The 13,086-nt window shown below is 45.1% G+C and overlaps 1 pseudogene; it reads right to left on the bottom strand.

Annotated features, from left to right (window-relative positions):
* LOC111526547 overlaps window positions 1-10,307 on the bottom strand; it is a 50,618-nt pseudogene extending 40,311 nt beyond the window's left edge.
* Window positions 10,308-13,086: the final 2,779 nt, after the last annotated feature.

Genomic DNA, 13,086 nt, shown 5'->3' with positions numbered 1-13,086 from the left:
CTTGGGGGATGACATACTCATTGTGAAGAAGTAACACTGCACTGGATGTCATGGAATGTGGGATGAAGGCCACCTCCGCCGCTCCTAAACTGTCTTTAATAAAATTTACTTGCTCACTCATCTTTCAGCGAGTCAGAACCTTTCTGTGAAAAGTGAAGAACTGCACCACACACTGGAGGGCACGTGGCTCAGGCAGACGCCCAGCCCAGCCCAGCCCAGCCCAGCAAACAGCACTGCTGCTGTTCCCATCCGCCGCCATATTCTCCAGAGCCTGCCCCTGACCCAGATCCGTCCTCTGCCTTTCTCCCCTCTGCTCTGTACCCCATATGGCCACAGAAGGCTCCTTGCTCTCTGGCTTCTGACAGGGGCCAACTAATGTGAACTACTAGAAGGAAATGTGAGGACAGGAGAAGGGAGTGAGGCCAGGATATTCTTCAACCCAACCCTCCCTCCTTCTGCGCCGCATTTCTGAAGGTGGCTCCATCTTCCTGTGAAAGATGGGCAGCCCCTCTTCTATGGCTCCATTTCTCATGGGACTCCCATAACACTGCCTGCTGCCCTTGTCCCTTCAGGTCTAGGGGCAGTCTAGTCTCTGGGGGGTCTCAGCATCCCTGTGGGTCCCCTGAACCCTATGCACACCTTTTACAATATCATTTTAAAATTATCTGCTGTTTCAATGGAATTCAACTTCCTTCCGAGACCCTGAAACCTTATTGTTTGTGGGGGACAAAAAGGAAAGAATTCAATTAAGAAGAATGTAAACTAGCCAAGCGTACCATGAGTTCTTAAGAGCTGGTTGCACCCAAGCATGGTCATGATCAGCGCCCGTCACTAACACAAGTGCAATAATAGGAACACTTGAATTACATAATCCTCTACCCAGAAAGAGTCCAAGATACTGCTTGTGCTGGGGTTTCCTATGCTTAAAACACAGAGACAAAAGCAAAAACAGCCACACTGCTTGATCGAGGTACCAGTGTCCCCCAAGTCTTATAAGATCTTTCAGAGAAGCTCCTGGCAGGGTCACATGTTGGCAATGCTTTATTTCAGTGGTCCCCAACTTTTTGGCACCAGGGACTGGTTTCATGGAAGACAATTTTTCCACAGATTGGGTGGTGGAGGGGGATGGTTTCAGGATGATTCAAGTGCATTACATTTATTGTGCATTTTATTTCTATTATTATTACATTGTAATATTTAATGAAAGAATTATACAACTCGCTGTAATGTAGAATCCGTGAGAGCCCTGAGCTTGTTTTCTTGCAATTAGACAGTCCCATCTGGGGGTGATAGGAGACAGTGACAGATCATCAGGCATTAGATTCTCATAAAGAGTGTGCCACCTAGATCCCTCGCATGCACAGCGCCAAACAGGGTTTGAGCTCCGATGAGAATCTAATGCCGCCTCTGAGCTGACAGGAGGCGGAGCTCAGGCAGTTACAGGAGCAATGGGTGTGGCTGTAAATATAGATGAATCTTCACTAGCTGGCCGCTCACCTCCTGCTGTGTAGCCCCAGTTCCTAATAGTTCATGGCCCAGGGGCTGAGGCCCCCTGCTCTATCGGACTCTTGGCTGCCAGGGTTGGGGGTGGGGGAAGCCCCTGGAAATACTAGAAGGACACAAGGAGAGGGTAAACTAGCAAATAGTGAGAGGAAGGCAGCTAAGTTCTAGGTAACCACAGCGGGAAAGTTCAACACTTTAAATCACAGAGTTTCTGCCAGAAACTGTTTTTTAAACTTCTGAGCTTTCAGGCTGAACTTGGAAACGGCCGTATTCTCAGGGATAAGTTCTCAGCAATGTCATGGAGAAATCCATTCAAAAGGTCTTCTCAGGGCCCTGCAGGATTGCAAGTGTCTCTGAACAACTAGCAGGGGGAAAACAATAACCAATTGCTCTTTCGCCACTCCCAGCCCATCGCTCATACTCAGAGACCTCTGTTTTCTCAAGCCCTATCAAGGATTAGAGAGGTCCAGAGAAGGACAAAAAAAAATCCTGGGGTTTCCGGTAGGAGAAAAGGCAATTTCAGAACATGCAGGGAAGGAGATTGTTTGAGCTAAAAAAAAAAAAAAGAAGAAGAAATTGAGAAATGTAACCAAAGGATGGGAGAAAATCCAAATTGGTAGCCAGAAAGTAGGTGAGCTGTGGAAATGAACAGAATCATGATGCGTAAGTATTAAAATGGACCCAAAGTGGCTTAGTCACTTTGTCTCTGAAAGCCACTTCACTACGTCCCATTTTAGGCAGAGAGGTTAAAAAGAAAGTCTGGGGGTGGCTCTGTGCTTTGGAATTAAAACAGCATCTGTGATATTATTAGCTAGGCCAAGATGTGCAGAAGCTATCAATCTCTCTGCTTGGGGGAGTAACTGATTGCCAAAGGGGCCCAGACAAGCTGCTTCTCCCTCCCTGAGGTCTGGCCCTGAGTTTGGCACAATTAGCTAAGTGCTTCTGTGCTGGAGATGGCTGGGAGCACAGTTGGCTCCCTCTTACGCACGAAGTGCTTAAGGAAGGAGAACTCTGCTTTATACCTGTCCCCAACTGGGAACAGCACCATCCACTGATATTTCTTGTGAGTGGAAACACTGAGGAGTGGGACTGGGCTCTTCTTCAGGATTTGGGAGACTGGTGAAGCTTATAAGCACTTTCCCTGAACCATGTTTTTATGAATAGAAAATAAATACTAAGGATAACAAAAGAATATAGCTACCAAGATATTAAAAAAAAAAAAATTGGTGATGTACTGATAGTTGTATGTCTTTATTAAACATTAAATAATAAGATCTAGTGGTGGGTGCAATAACTTAGACTTATGGAAGTAATGAATATTTCAAAATATCTACAATAGCTGTGTGATATGAAAATACCTGTATAATATGTGCTGGAACTGCTAATTCTTTTTTTTGTTGTTGTTTGTTTGTTTGTTTGTTTGTTTGTTTGTTTGTTTTTTGAGACAGACTCTCGCTCTGTTGCCAAGGCTGGAAGGCAGTGGTGCAATCTCTGCTCACTGCGACCTCCGCCTCCCAGGCTCAAGTGATTCTCCTGCCTCAGCCTCTCAAGTAGCTGGAATTATAGGCACACATCTACCACACTCAGCTAACTTTTTTGTATTTTTAGTAGAAATGGGGTTTTGCCAGGTCGGTCAGGCTGGTCTCGAACTCCTGACCTTAGGTGATCTGCCCACCTTGGCCTCCCAAAGTGCTGGGATTACAGGTGTGAGCCACTGTGCCCAGTCTGGAACTGTTCTATGGTGGGTTTCTGGCCTACACTTATCACAGAAAGAAGTGCTAAGTTTCTTTCAGCTGTTAGTGAAAATAAATAATTTTTTAATCCAAGCTTATAGATCCCAGAAGTCTCTCCATGTGCCTTAGGTTAAGCTTTAAAGCTGTGTGGGATGGGAAGTCCTTGCATACTAAGGAAAAGAGGTGCCAGGAGCCTGGGCCTTGTGTGGGGTCAGGAGTGAAAAGAGTACCCCAGGCCATTCTTGGGGCCCAGGATGCTTGGAGGGTAACATACTCATTGGAAAGAAGTAACACTGCACTGGAAGTAAATGGTAATTGAAAATGACAATGACCTTCTCCCATCAGAGTGAGTTCTACATGAAAGTACACATTCACCTTTTTAATTTAACTAGGCTAGCAGCAAATGCCTCAAACTGCTGGCCTTGAAAAGTCCTGAACTCTGGAATGAAGGAAAGCATTACAGACAGACGATAACTCCTTTCAGCTCCAAATCCATCCAAATTAGTTGTTGTTCATCTCTCTTCCCTGCTGCCACACAGAAACAGACTGCACCACTTCCCTCTCTTTTCCTTGGTTCTTCCTCATCCCATTAGCGTCTTCATATGGGGGTTTGGAATAGATGGCTACTGAGTCCTTCGAGTAGTCCTCGCCAACTGCATTGTGAACAATCTAGGACTTTGGGATGGTTTTACTCAGTGACATGATCAGGTTTGTATTTCAGGACAATCACTCTGGCTTTAAGATTGAGAATATGACTCCAATCCAACCACCATGTTCCATCTCAGGGCCACCATCCTTGTCCAAGTCACCACCCACTCTTGCCGGGGTTGTTGGAGTAGCTGCTTAACTGGTTCATCTTGTCCTTTTCTGCTGGCCAATCCTAGCCTGCACCTGCTTTTGTATGGTCTGTGAGCTAAAATAACTTGTGGAAATTTGTTTTCCCTCTTGTTATATAAATACCTTCATAATAAGTACCTCAATTTTGCTTCCTGGCCCACAAAGCCTAAAATATTTACTATCTGGCCCTTTATAGAAAAAGTTTGCTAACCTCTGCCATGGCGTATCAGTCAGATCCAGTCAGGAAACCAGGAACAGTTTGCACCACTCACATGGGGGGAAATTTACTAGAGAATTGTTCACCCAAGGGTTATAAGAACTGAGGAGACAAACAGAACACGGTGAGGCAGCACTGAGATTAACTGCAGGAAGTTGCTACCACCCTGGCCTTGGAGGAACATGGGAGGACGTGGTGTAACTAATCAGGGCCAGGAAGCTGCAGGCGGCCAGCAGAACTGAAGGAGATGCTGCTACGCAAGAGCTGCCACCCAGGGAAGTAGCAGGGGGTGGGGGACGGTGCTTAGGGGAGAAAATCCTGGGTCCTCACTTCCTCTCATCCCCAATTTCATAGGAGTACTTCCTATCGGCTGAAGCTACGTGGAGGGTTATTGTCAAGGGGGCCTAGAAAATGTAGTTCCCTGAAATACAGGACACAGCAAGAGAAGGAACAGGCAGGGAATTGGTATTAGAACAAACAGGCAAATGGGCAGCTCACTTAAAAAGTGAGGATAAAACTTGGCTTTCAAATGTTCTGTAAGAGCTGGAGATGACTTAAGTAAGGGCTCTGTGTTTCATTCCTGGAGTAGAGCAGTTAACGTTATTATCCTCATTATTACTATCAATAATTAACTTCTACCTTGCACTTGTGTTCCCTGGATTGGGTTGTCCAAGCTGAGCATGATATTGTGGCAGAAGATGGAACTGTAATTGGCCTGATTTACCCAGAAATTGTGAGGAATGGGATGAAACCGGACCACATTTATAACTTTCGCACATATGGGGCTGGGCCCAGGAACTTGTACCAACTTCCATCTCCCATCCAATGAAATCATTTCACATCATTTATTACAGCCCAGAAGGATAGTGAAATTAAAAGTTGGCTGTTGCAAAATGCACTCAGAGATGCTTTGTGCTAGTGGGGATTTTTTTTTTCTAGAAGTATGTTTGTATGTTGTTAGGAGAGACACACTTCTGTCCACCCATGCATGCTTCTTCCTTTTTTATAATTATTTGCTGTGCCAACCTCTAAAACCACAAGCATAACAGCTTAGTTTAACAAGCTTCCTCTTTTAAATGCCAGCCAATGAAATCAATGATGGGTGTAATAAGACGAAGAAGGTAGCCTGTAGGGAAAGTTTCTGCCACCTTAAATGTCATACGCAGGGATGAAAAGATGCATAGACTGGACATGCATCACCAGCTCATGACGGCCATCCAAGAAGAACCTTGGGACCGGTTTTTTGGTAAACACCACCTCTGATTACTCCTGGTTTAACTCCTTGCCATTTGAGCACCAAAACCCCAAGCCTAAGAGACTTTAGGAGTTTTAGGCTTGTAGAGAAGCATATGTCTTCTTCAGCTGCCCCTAGGGGATTATTTCACCTCACTCTGCCTCTCTCTGCTTATCTGTCAGGGTTCAGGCATAGCGTGGATGGCAGCAATATATAAATGTGTGATTAGGTCTTAGAGCCAGCCTCCCCCTGATTCTGCTCCTCCTACACCCATTTCTGGGTTAAACTTACAAGTATCATAATCAGAGCTATTTAAATTGAATCAAAGACTTCAACTGAGAATAACATTAATTATTCCTACGCAGTTCTCTTATTAATTTCCAGAACAGCCTTCTCCTGAATTCCTCAAGGACCACTTGGGCTCGGGATAGGCTTCTGGGAAGCTGAGGGTAGAAGGAAAACTGGTTCTTATCCTAAAGCTAGTGTTACCCAAATTTCAATTACTCTCAAAAGTCTTCAAGATCATTGTTATATCCAAATGTCACCTCTACACTTATTCACATAACATTTTACTTTTAATGAACCCATATTTTTTATTTAAATTCATTTTGGTTGTTGTTGTTATTGTTATTATTGTTTTTGACAGAGCCTCACTCTGCCGCCAGGCTGGAGTGCAGTGGCACGATCTTGGCTCACTGCAACCTCTACCTCCCGGGTTCAAGCGATTCTCCTGCCTCAGCCTCACAAGTAGCTGGGACTACAGGCACCTGCCACCACACCTGGCTAATTTTCGTATTTTTTGTAGAGACAGGGTTTCACCATGTTGGCCAGGATGGTCTCGAGCTCTTGACCTTGAGATCTGCCCACCTAGGCCTCCCAAAGTGCTGGGATTACAGGTGTGAGCCACCGCACCGGGCCTTAAATTCGTTTTTAATGAAAACTTTCTATTAGTTCCATAAATGAAACAGTGGTATCACTTGCCATAATAAAAGGGAACCATGAAAGAAAATGTGTTCTTATGTGGCCCTGGGATGTTATTAGTAGGCCCAAAATCTGAGGCCCACTTTCTATATTAGAAAGGAGAGAATTAGCAAGTGTCAAGAGAGCTGTTAAAGATATGCTGGCACCAAAATGAAATATTTTTCTTGAAATTTTCAGAAGGGTCTATGGCCATACCACCCTGAATCTCGTCTGATCTCAGAAGCTAAGCAGGCTTGGGCCTAGTTAGTACTTGGATGGGAAATAATCAGAAGGATCGAAAGATAAATGAAAAGGAGGCCCTTTCCTTCTTCAAGTGACTCAGTGTCATTCATTGTTGTGCCCATACTCTACCTAAATCATAGTATGGGACACATGAACAGCTCTATTGTTTGAAGGGCACATTGCAAAATGAAAATGTGGGTAAAAGAAAGCACACAAATGGCAAACAGGCATGTGAAAAGGTGCTCAACATCACTGATCATCAGAAAAATGCAAATCAAAACTACAATGAGATATCCTCTTACCTCAGTTTAAATGGCTTATATCTAAAAGCCAGGCAATAACAAATGTTGGTGAGGATGTGGAAAGAGAACCCTCATCCACAGTTGATGGGAATATAAACTAGTACAACCACTATGGAGAACAGTTTGGAGGTTCCTCAAAACACTAAAAATAGAGCTACCATATGATCCAGCAATCACACTGCTGGGCATATACCCAAAAGAAAGGAAATCAGTACATTGAAGACGTACTTGCACTCCCATGTTTGTTGCAGCTCTGTTCACAAAAGCTAAGATTTGGAAGCAACCTAAGTGTCCATCAACAGAGGAATGGATGAAGAATATGTGGTACCTATACACAATGGAGTACTATTTGGCCATAAAAAAAGAATCAGGTTGGGCGCGGTGGCTCATGCCTGTAATCCCAGCACTTTGGGAGGCCAAGCTGGGCAGATCACAAGGTCAGGAAATTGAGACTCATCCTGGCCAACATGGTGAAACCCCATCTCTACTAAAAATACAAAAATTAGCTGGGCATGGCAGCGCATGCCTGTAATCCCAGCTACTCGGGACGCTGAGGCAGAAGAATCGCTTGAACCCGGGAGGCAAAGGTTGCAGCAAGCCGAGATTGTGCCACTGCACTCCAGCCTGGCAACAGAGCTAGACTCTGTCAAAAAAAAAAAGAAAAAAGAAGAAAGAAAAGAAAGAAAGAAGGAAAGAAAGAAAGAGAAAGAGAGAAAGAGAGAGAGAGAAAGAAAGAAAGGAAAGAAAGAAAGAGAGAAAGAGAGAGAGAAAGAGAGAGAGAAAGAATCAGAATCAGACATGTGCAATAACACAGATGGAACTGAAGGTCATTATGTTAAGTGAAATAAGCCAGGCACAAAAAGACAAACATCACATGTTCTCACTTATTTGTAGGATCTAAAAATCAAAACAATTGAACTCATGGACATAGATAGTAGAAGGATGCTTACCAGAGGCTAGAAAGAGTAGTGGGGGCATGGTGGGGAAAGTGCAGACAGCTAATGAATACAAAACAAATAGAATGAATAAGACCTAGTATTTAATAGCACAACAGGGTGACCATATTTGACAATAATTTAATTGTACATTTGAAAATAACTAAAAGAGTATAACTGGATTGTTTGTAGCACAAAGGATAAATGCTTGAGGGGATGGATACCCCAATCTCCATGATGTGATTATTAGGCATATCAAAACAACTCATGTACTCCATAAATGCATACACCTGCTATGTACTCACAACAACAACAAAAAATTTAAAAAATTATTAATAGTTTCAAGACAGTAACAGAAGAGCATGAACCCAAGCACTGGGCCCTTCTAAGTACAGGACCTCACACCCATGAAGCCAGCTTTGATGGTGCAGGCCCCACACTTTGTATATTACAGAGAAGGCAAGCATCCAAGGGAAAGAGTACATGTCAACACCCCGTAGGTAACTTGAAGGGAAGTACGGAGGGCCTTCAAAGCTACCTGAGGCAGGAAACAAAGCCAAAGTATGGGACTAATAATTCTACATCATACTGATGAGAAGAACCACAAGACAGTCAGGTCAAATACAATAATGAGGCATGTGGCTGGAGCTATTGCCTGGAACTGTTTGTGATTTCGTTTTAGAAAACCAGTTTCCTGTTTTTCTAAATAGTCAAGGTTAGAGTTGAGGAAGATGAAGGCGATAGTAATGGCATGACCTGATATATCTGGCAGCATCCTAGCAAGAAACATCTAGGGTGCTTAAAGATATAGCTGCAGAAAGTTTATTAAAGGGACAATACACAGAAAAGTGTAGGCAGGGTTACAAGCACCAAAAGGGACAATCACACAGAAGCACTAACAACAGCAGGAAGCTGTTACCAGCCCTAGACCTGAAGGAGCAAGGGCAGGCAGTGGTTATTGGAACTTCAAAAGGGCTGAACCCCTGGGAGAGGGCTGGCTCACAGGAGCCAAGACCTTAGGGGAAGAAATGCAGTCACTGCCAAACCACAGCCCAGTAGGGAAGGGGCAGGAATAATAAATACATCAACTTATTTATCTTTCCAGGACCTCCCATTGACAGAACCCAACTCAGAACAGGAGGGCAATAGCTCCTAGATGATGCAGCCCAGAAGTCAGCCTCCTGGGGCACAGAGCAGGGAGGACAAGGAGGGAGATGGGCCTGGAGGGCACCTGGAAATTAACCAGCACATCTGGTGACACGTATCTCTGGAGATTCTGGGGAGTGCGTGAGACTGTCGGCGGCGAGGGTCAGGAGGCAGCGGTGGGGTCAGGGCGGGGGGGGGGTGCAGTATTTAAGAGAGTAGCTGATGGTACCCAGCTTTTGGACTAGGCAAACCGGGTGAAAAGTGACTCCATTCACTGAGCTAGGGAATTCAGAAGAGGGACATTTGGGGGAGGAGTTAATGCCTTCTGTTTTGGCTCTGCCATGTTTGGAGGAATAAAGGACATCCAGGGAACAGGGTAATCAGGACTGGCACTATAGAACTGGAGGTCATGGATCTGTAAGAGGTAGTTGAAGTCAGTGGGAAGAAAAGAAGGCCAAGGGCAAAGAGCCAGCAACACCAATATGCAAAAGGAAATCGGAGGGGAAACTAAGGAGTGGCCACATGGGTAAGAAGAAACTGAAAAGAGCTTTGTTGGAGGGAGTGGGGGGCAGGGTGGAAATATTCAGCCAAGATCATTTCCAGAGGGAGTGAGCCTTAAGTCATTGTACAAGAAGTCATTAAGTGGAATCCTGCATTGCACAGGTGTCTGGATAAGATGACCCCTTAGCCATATCCTGTTTCCACCATGATCAGAGATGAAGTAGAGCAGCAGTTCTCAGCTACTCCCCTATGGAAGTTCCCAGTCTGCCCCGAAGACAGACAGCAATGCCTCAAACACCACAATCCCCAACTGGGAGAAACCACCTCTGACTTCCAACCCTCTTGCCACCAATTTCTCAGTTTCTTCTGAAGCCAGCACAGAGGGATTAGCTGAGAAGGGTTGTGTTGAGGGAAACAGAGGTCCAAGAAAAAATAAGAGGAAATGAATCTCCCTTGGAATCCTTGAGGCAGATCAGGGCTCACACACCAGCCACAAGCTGCAGTAAGTTGGGCCTGCTGGTCAGCTATGCACGACAGATAGCAAAGAAGCCGACTCCCCTTGTCAGCCCTGAGCAAAGTTCTTCTGCAGATGCAGTTCTCTGCTATCTGCCAGTCCACGCTGCTGCCCCTCTCCACCCTTGTACTACCCTCTCCAGCCACACAAGCAAATCCTGTGATTTCCTCTCTCCAGGGCATGTTCACCTTTATCTGACTTGATGTTGAGGGTGTACGCACATGAGAAACTAAAGGGAAATAAGGTTAAAGAGAGCTTCCTCTGGCCCTCCGCCCTCACCCCACCCCTCACAGCCAGGACAGCCCCACGCCCAGGTGTCACACAGAGTCCTCCCTTCAGCTCCCCTGCATGCCCTCAGTCTGTTTTTCAGGGAAAGCCATGGTCGAGCTGACAATCCCACCTCTGAAAAGCCTTAAATGCCTCCTAGAAGATGCATCTTACTTTCACCAACACTAGTGGCTAACACTTCCCCTTCCACAATTCAACCTGCTGCCTCTCCAGGAAAAGTGTCTTTAACCAAGACCGCCTTAGGCCACTAGCCGAATGAGGCCAGTTCCTCTCAGCTGCTTCTCATCTGCCTTCTGCCTGCCCTGTCAATGGCATTTGCCAGTACTCAGTTAATGTCTCTGGAACTCTGGAACCACAGTTTTCTTGTTCACTGAGGCAGCCAAACTAGAGCGCTTCCCAAAAGCGCTGCTTCTGACTCTCTACTAAAACTGTCTTTGATCGTCTTGCCTGAATGTCATGGTATAATACCAGATGCTTCAGGGACAAATGACTCATAACCCTTTCCCTTAAGAAGCTCATAGTCTTGAGGGGGAGACAGGGAATTGCGCAGTAACTCCATGAGAAGTTATATGAGGAAGTATGAAAAGATGACAGAGGAAGAAGCCATTAAATCCAACTAGGAACTGTCATTTCAATAACAGCCACATTTAATACTGAAATCCTACTATTATGCACCAGACTGTGTATTAGCTACTTAAAACATTAGACTCTTACACCCCATGATGTAGCCAATCTCATTAGCCTCGTTGTATACATAAGGAGACCAAGGGAGACAAAGCCAGGAAACTTGCCAAAGGCTACAGGACACCAAGTAAATGACATTGGATGCAGACAAACCTCTCCCATTCCAAAACGCCTGGTTATTACCATAGTAGACAGTAACTGGACCAACATTGGCACTTACTGAACACTAGACACTGCCCCATGCATTTAACACACATAAAATTTGGACAGGCATGGTAGCTCACGCCTGTAATCCCAGCACTTTGGGAGGCCAAGGCAGGCAGATCACGAGGTCAGGAGATTGAGACCATCCTGGCTAACACAGTGAAACCCCATCTCTACTAAAAATACAAAAAAAATTAGCTGGGTGTGGTGGCGGGCACCTGTAGTCCCAGCTACTCGGGAGACTGAGACAGGAGAATGGCGTGAACCTGGGAGGCGGAGCTTGCAGTGAGCCGAGATCGCTCTCCACTGCACTCCAGCCTGGGCGACAGAGCCAGACTCCGTCTCAAAACAACAACAACAAAAATACATGGTGAAGAAGTTATTACTTCAATTCTCCTTTTACAAATAAGACACTGAGGCTCAGAGAAGTTATGTAACTTGTCCAAGAACTCACAGAAGCCAGAATTCAAATGCAGACCATAATTATCACACAATTTGGCCACCCTGTTTAGAAGACATAACGTGTGAATGACACCATAAAGGCTGTTAGAAAAGAAACATGTTTCTTGTTTGATTTCCTCCCAATAGCATGACTTGAGACAAGAATCTAGATGCATGTAGATTATTTCTAAGGTGATCCCAAGGAGCAAAAGATGGGGTACAGCAACAGAAAAAGAAAAAAGACAAAGTAAAGGTTTATTATGGGGGTTGCCACTGTGCTCTCACAAGGAGAGGTGAAAGAGCATTTCCCCAGAGTTCCCCTGACCCCTCTCCAATGATGTATGGGTCTTCCAAGCTCCCTCAGGCATCCCTGGTATCAGCAAATGATACCAGGGACAGAAACCTGGGACAGAAAGCAGAAATATAAGACACATGCTGGAAGTCAGACACTCTGAGCAGGAGGTGAAGCACAAAGCTGGCTCTGAACTGCCTGCCCCAGCCACAGCTAAACTCAGAGGTGATGTGGCAAGCATAAGAGTCTAGCTCCAGGCTGTACCTGCCTCACAAGGGGGCAATGCAGTAGGAGGGGACACTTCATACACAGAAGGCAGCAGGATTAGGGCAGGAGCATGAGAGCCATGCGCTTTCTACCATGCGCTTATGAAACGTTCCATTGCTCCTCTACTGTATCCCCAGCGACCTCCACCGCACTGGGTTTACAACTCTCCTCTTGAAATTATAGAAATAAACTCTCAGTCAGTGCAGTAAACTGAAGTGAAACAACCCTTGATGCCACAGGCCAGAGGCAGCTTCCCCTTTCTTCCATTCAACCATGAAAAAGCAGTCCTGTGCCTCGTGCAGTGGTATGGCTGGCTCTGTTACTAGGATTTTCTGAGGCTGGCAGTATAGCATTGCAGTTGAATGCTTGAACTCTGTGTGTCCTTGGGCAAGTTATTAACCTCTCTGAACCTCAGTTGGTTTCATCTCTAAAGAAGGACACAGATACTTACCTAGTAGAGTTGGGTGAGGATTACATGATATTCTGGCTGCGATGCATTTAGCACAGTATGTGGGGTCTAGTGAGCATTTAATCAAGAATTGTGCATATTTTAACATTTCTGAGTCAATTCGCTTCAGTATCAAAGGGGAGAACTAGAGATATCATTAAATGATAAATTACTTATCATTTAAAGAAAGAGGATAATATAATGCAGACAGTGCTAGACTTGCTGGGCGAAAAGATTTCATTTCCCTGCTGTAGGATCTTAGGGCCAGTAATCTCTCTGAATTTGTGTTTTTTAATCATAAGTGGAGATAACCATTTTTGTCTACCTTGCTTGAGGC

Source organism: Piliocolobus tephrosceles, chromosome 2 (assembly GCF_002776525.5).
Source record: "Piliocolobus tephrosceles isolate RC106 chromosome 2, ASM277652v3, whole genome shotgun sequence".
NCBI classification, from domain to species: Eukaryota; Metazoa; Chordata; class Mammalia; order Primates; family Cercopithecidae; genus Piliocolobus; species Piliocolobus tephrosceles.
This window is presented reverse-complemented; position numbering and strand designations above follow the sequence as displayed.